Here is a 7,111-nt window from a genome sequence, read left to right as displayed (position 1 = left end):
CTCGTAATTTTTGCTTTAGCATAATTCTGTTAGCCCTACACTATATGTTATCATATACTGATGACATATACACTCAAACTCAATTTTCCCATAGCTTTTGTCTGGGATTTCAATATAAATTTTAAAAGTGGAAAATATGTAAGATTTCACTTGAACTGCTCTTTTATTGCCTCACTGCAAGATTTTGCATGCCACCTTGTCCTTGGAATTGTCAAGTATCTCTTCGTAGCCTAAGAGGGCTCACTTCTATGAAGGCATTCCTGGCAGGGGCACTTTTCCTCTCCTAGTTTAATTCCATAATCTTAACTTCATCCCTGTACACCATGTTAAGTGACTGAGGTCCCTCTATGTTGGTGTACAGCCAAGGACAGTGTAAATTATATTGATTCCTGCACCCTTAAAATCCATGCGAAGGATCCAGAAGTATTTGGATGTTGTAGGAAACAAGAAGGCTCTTGGGGCATGGCATTGCACTTTGGGAGCCTGGAGAACTCCCCACCCCATATGCAAACAACAATTGTGCAGTCATCAATAGCACAGACAAACACTGGCCATGTTTTACCTGAAAATAGAAAAGTGCATGTTCCTGATACAATGGCTGCAGGGTTCCTGATACAATGGCTGCAGGTCTCTAACATTTCTTTGCCAAAAAATGGAACTACTTTTAAGGAAATTTTTGTTAAAAAGATCTACGTATTCCTGACCCTGAGTTGGGAAACCAGCAAGGGCTAATTGAGCTAAATGGTAAAAGGATAACAAAGCCATAAATAAAGAAAACAAGGCCATGTGGTGTAACCAGGTGTTGTGCCTGTATTTCAGTTCCTATTGCCTCTATCTCATCTGATTCTTTAAAAGTGAAGGGAATTGCCATGCATGTGTGAAATCCAATTGCTGACTGCTGATCTATCATCTCCCTCACTGTCATTCCTGAACAGCAGCACAGCCTATAGAAATTGTCTTTAATCTTTCCTACGCTTATCTTTTTCCTGGAAGCTTCTCCCATCATGTGTTCTGGGAAATGTCTAACCCATTAACAGCAAGCACAGCTGACTTGAGCAGTTCTGAAGCTGAGCACTTGTCAATTTTAATTTGGGGTGTTACCACAACAAAATCCAGCCATGCTCTGTTGGGAATGCATATGCTGCACACTCTATTAAATCTAACTCTTTGTTCAAGGTAAAATACCTTACAGCTTAAGAATGATAACAGCAAAATATCAAAACAAGGGCTAGGACCTCTTTAGGCCAATATCCAGGCAAGTTTAATCTCAGCTTTTGGCAGTGTGCAGGCAGGGCTAGCAGGAACTGAAGCAGTGACAGTGGGGAAAGGGATGGAGCCAGAGCTTTCCCAATGGTGGCATTTGCTTGCGGAAGCTTGGGAGTTTTTCCCCAGTGATGATAAGACAGCTCTGAGTTGTGTAATGGGAAGGGGAAGCTGCTGAGTGAAATCAGGGATTCAGGAAAGATGGATCAGGTCAGTTACAGTGCGGAAGAAGTGGGTGTGGTTTGTGTAGATGTACATCTACAAGCATATGCATGCATGTATATATATGTGGGTAAGAGAGGGAGGCGAGTGCATACATTGGATGTGAGCTGCACACCTCCAGGCATGCACTGAAACAGAGCTGCGCTGTATGATAGTATTAGAGCTGCAAACAACAGCCAGGGAGCTTCAGAGGAAGCAAAGGAAAGATTTGCTGAACATGGAGAGTGCTCCAGTGAGGATAAAAGCATCCGGTAAAGGTGGCACAGTGACTGTGGGACTTATAAGCAGTGCTTCTGGACATGATGCGCAGGTGGTGGGTCTGGACACCCTGCTTCTTATCAGCCGTGGCCTGAGGCAGCAGGAGTGCCTCCCTGCCTCCGCGGCTGCCTGTCTCCACCAGCCAAAGCAGCTTGGAAAGGTGTTGTGAGATTTGCTCCTGTGGGGTCCTTAAAATAGCACTGTGAAAACTTTGATGATGACTAAATGATAAATGCTTGAGAGCTGAATTTTTTTTTTTTTTTTTTTCTGGTGAAATGCAACTCTAATGCGGGAAATCTTGCTGTTGCTAAAGTTGCCTTCTTCAATAAGATAAAATGTTGCTTTGTATCTAAAGGAAAATTCCCCTGTCATTTTGGGACAGGCCTTTGCATTAAACATGCCAACAAAAAAATCAGAGTAAATAGACGCATGGGAGAGGAGACAAGACATCTATTTGTTTAGCCTATATGCAAAACTGAATTGAAACACAGGACCTGAAGTACGACGATTTCAGCCAAAACCATACAGCACTGTTATGTATTAAATAGACCTATCTAGACTGCTGGTGGAATTGGCAAAAACAGAACCCATTCCAGAAAAATGGCTACTGCAATTTTTGTCATTTGGCAACTCTTTGGCAATACGTTAGGATCTCAGGGTTTTTTCTTTATTTATTTTTAATGGCCAAAAGGTCATTTTTTTCTCAAATAATCACTGCGTAGGTAATAGCTGAATCAGCTTAATGAAAGGCACAGTAAATTAAACTCAACAGCAAACAAAACAACAAGACAAAGTTACTCAGGCGAGGACCCACTAAGAAGACTTAACTTCCTTGATGTGAGAAACAAAGGACTAAAATCTCATTATGGATGTGAGGTCAGCAAACAGCCCTGCCACTGCTCCTTTTAGTAGCAGGGATTTTAGTCATAACAGAAGCTTTCTCAGCATTTAATGAACAGAATAAATGAGCTTTAGATGGGCTGATACTTGAAGGAGCCTCTGAGAATACAATAGTTGTTAACTGACGTTGTTGAACTGATGAAGAAAGAACCCGGAAAGCGAAGCCTTGACACACTTTTCATAATGATGTACCAGTGAGGAACCAGGCACCCCAGAATCTGTTTTCTAGGGCTGCTCCAAATGGGTTTAGGTACCTTTCCCTTTTGCAAAAGATGCCACCAAGTCACCAGCCGAAGAGGGGACTGCCGCAACCACCGGGATCTAAACTGAAGATAGGCTGATTTCTGTTTCTTCTTCTTTCAGATTTAGCAGTGTGAGACCTGCTCCCATATAATAGCTTGTCTCGAGCTTTGCAGAGGCCTGCATTGCTTTTCCCAATTTGCAGACAGCAAAGGTTCACAAAATGTCCCACTGAACTTAGTTACGGGTTGGGCTTTTGGCGGGGAGGGGTCTGTGTGTTTTGGTGGGGGTTGTTTGGTTTTTTTTTCAAAAGTGTGATCTTATCGTTTTTCTAGTTCCCATTTCCTTCACCTGAAAGAAATACTTTTTGCTGTATTGACCTTCCTGGTATGAGGGGGCAATGATGAGCAGATGGTGTTTTGCAGACATGACCTCACAAAGCCTGCATCCATAGACCCTCACGGGTGTGCTGCAAGTATTGAGGCTGTATGTGACACAGTCTGCTATCACCCTCAGAAGCAGCTGAGTAAAAGTGACGTCTGTTTGTTCCTCCTCCTATCTTCTCTTAATCACTCTGTCCCATTTGATATCTGTGAAATTTTCTGACAAAAATTGCTACCTGCAGCAGAATCAGCCAAGATGTGGCTCCTGTCCCTCCTCATGGGCTGCCACCGACACATGCTGTCCCTTCTGATCTCTGAGCTTGTGTTATTTCTGACAAGAATATGAGCTGGAAAAAGGATGTAGGTTTATGGTCAAGCCCACATGTAATTCGAAACTGAAAATCTCAATTTTTGGTCCGCAAATTGAACTAATCTATCATTGAAATATTCAGACAAGCATAAATTTTACTTCAGAATATTATTTCCATTTATTTGTTTAACTGTGCTTTTAAATGTGTTTGAGTATTTTGTCTTTCTGTGTTACAACAACCACTACACATACCTTCTCGGTTTGCTGAGGTTTAGATGTCTCCTGAGAAGTGCAAGCAAGGAGTTTGGAGCAGACCCCACTGAACTTGCTGTGATCGTCACCGCAGGATCGGGTCCTCCTTGTGGCTCCAGCTGCAGGTTGCCACTGATGGCTCCCGTCCCATGGGTGATCCCCTCTACATACCTTGAGGATCTACCCCACTATATTTAAAGGCACCTTATTTATTCCTATGCGAAGCAGTAGGTGCCTTCTGCAAACTCTCTGACCCTCTCGGAGGTGCAACAGAGCAATTGAATATTCTCCATCACTTTTCCTGTAACCGTGCCAGAGGCAAAGCCTTGAAGTTTCTGCTGGTCAGTAGCAGTGGGAGAATATCCGGGTGGAGACTGGTGTGCTGCACCTTCTACAGCCCGAGGGAAATGGAGAACTTGGCAGGGGAACAGAAAGCCAAGCTTCAAAATACATCAGAGGTAAAGCCTGTGCAAGTGTGAGCCCCTAAACTAACTGCTACAGGTCAGGAAAATTTCAGCCCATGCTTATCAAATTAAGTATTCTGTTGCTCAGTATTTCTAGGCCACTTACAGATATACCAAATACATTATATATTTATAATTTATTTGAAAACTGAGAGTTCCTCTCAATGATGGAAAAATTGCTGGTGGTCAGGATTAAGCAAGAGAAGGTCAGTTTTCCTATAATATCTTAAATATATGTAATCCATTACACTGATGTCTTACAAACTGCCCATTACTTCAAGGTAGAGTTCATATTTAGGTAAACATACCACCACACACAGAAGAGTGTATTTATTGGTCAGTCTGAGAACTACTGCAGGAATAACAGTTGAGGATCACAGGAATTTTTTTTCATTTGCAATGGTGGAATGGTTTGGAGGTATACAATGGCTTTATGAGTCCACTCTTTTTCTTCTGAAGGTATTTCAGTAGTCTAACAGTATAAGATGGAAACAACTTCAACCACACATGGTTTTTAAAATTGACTTTCACTATAAAAAGATGAAGCATGGCATATTGGTGTATTTCAGAGGACATTGCCCCTTGAAATGAGGCAACTTTGCAACAACAATTGAAAAAAGAATAAGAAAAATGGATGGACAAACTCTGTTCAGGAGACTGTAATCTTACAAAACAGAAGTAAAACGGACAACAGATGCAGAATGACATTGGCTTAGAAAACATTGTCTTGTTAGTGGGGAGCTGCTCTGGAAATAAGGCAAATGGATCTCATGGTCCTCATATCTGCCCTTGTATATTTAAATCCGAAGACTGAAATCTGACCATCCCACATGCAACCTGTGAAGGGGCTGCAGGACAGATGCAACGGCCGTGCAAGCAGCCTCGAGCACGCTGCTGTCACTGTGCATCAGCAGGAGACCTCAGGGTTTCCAGGAGCCTTTTCATACCACCTGAAGGGTAGATTTACTTTAACAGGTATCCAGCTCCCCCAGATTTCCTCCCCAGAAAAGATTATTTTCCAATTCTGCTGTCAGATCTCCACTCGGTGTCAGGCACTAAGATTTGCCTCTGAAACTGAACCACTAAAAGTCAAGGATCTTGTCCCTCTCCCTTGTTGTAATAATGTATTTCTCTTTCTGGCTCCAGTGAAAGCCCGAGTGAAAAAACATCCAGTTTTGGCTAATACCTAACAATTGTGGGGCCCTTCAGTGTGAGTAATGTGGCCATAATGTACATATTAAAATGTAGTCCATGTCCATTATGGATAAATATTTGCTGGATAAGGACAAGCTATTTTTTGAATCAAGCAGACAAGCATCCGAATGCCATTTGTGTTATGATACAGCAAAGGCCCTTGATTCTCTTTCTGTTTTATCCTCAAACTGCCTTTTGGTTTTATCCTCCGCATAACATTTTCTTGGTAGCATTGTTGCAACAGCAGTGGTCAGCCCATATGAAAGAAGTAAGATCTCTGGGCAGAGATAGGAGATTGTTATAAGATCACTCATTATACCTGATACACTTGTGCCTCTGATCTATCTGATCAACAGTTTAGCCCATCGTGATGGTTTTAAAAAAGGTACTACCTCACCATATAAGCCTTGCCTCTCTAAGCATATTTTCTGTTTAATTTGTGGCTACCTTTAGAATTACACATTTTAGTATATTGTACAGACATTCTGCCATCACAAATGGCTTTGCACAAACCCAAATTCATTATGCCTTGTTAGGCAGCATCAAGGTTAACTTTTTATGCTTTCTCATTTGTTTTTCAAATCAGAGTATCATATCTTCAGCCAAAGCAAGACTACCTGTCAACTTTAGTTTGCAGTCCTTTGGTCTATTTACAGTTACAAGGTAACTTTTGATTCAGGGTAGTGTTCTTCTGCTCTGGAGATCACCCAGGGGCTGAAAATGTAGAAGTTACCCCAGACCCAGAAAACTTTGCACAGTTTAATTCAGCAAACTAGACGGGAGAGCAAAGGCTAAAATACTGTCTTCCTGTATCTAAGGTGTTTCTTTCTTCAATTTACAGAAAGTTTAAACTACCTATGTCAAAGATGTCCTCACTGGAAAACGTATTACGGCTCTTCCAATAGTGATGAATTGGGAACAGCTGGTGTCATTTGTCTGTTTCAATTCCTAAAGAAGGTCAACATTTCTATTCAAACCCTGGCATTACTGGATATCCACTCTGTGTGACTGTGAAAAAAATAGACAGAGAGCTAAATTCAGAAGACTAGAGGAAGAGTAGGGGTCCAGACTTAAAGATGGCGTCCAAAAGGATGAGATGCAAGATGACTAAGAAGAAAACATAGAAAATCCCCTACACAAAAGATTGATTAAGTGTATATACTGTTTTTTCTTTAGTTGTCTCTTACATTAAATTTCAAAAGAATTCAGTAGAAAGTTATACCTATCCAGAATCTGGAGTTTATAGTTATGGCCATTAAAAGCTCTGCCTGATGAAATTTATTTTTCCTCTTAAGGGATATTACATTTCATCACTAATGGGATCTGCCTCTGCTGTCTTCTAGTTAAAGATACCTGTTTAAAAGATAACCACAATTCAGTCATAGATCAAGTGTTGAGGAAAACTGGTCTTTGAATGGCAATGGTTCCGTGAATACTAATGAAACACAGCTGCTCGGCCATTTTTATATTAACTTGCATCCATAATAATATTTTATAGACATTTCCTGAAAGTTACACTAGCATGTATATGTTAGCTGCAAAGTGACTAGTCATTCTAGTTACCCCACACCAGTTACCCCACACCAGTTAACATTTAGAAACTGATTTCTAGGAATCACAATTTT

This window comes from Accipiter gentilis, chromosome Z (genome assembly GCF_929443795.1).
Source record: "Accipiter gentilis chromosome Z, bAccGen1.1, whole genome shotgun sequence".
In the NCBI taxonomy this organism is placed as follows: Eukaryota; Metazoa; Chordata; class Aves; order Accipitriformes; family Accipitridae; genus Astur; species Astur gentilis.
This window is presented reverse-complemented; position numbering follows the sequence as displayed.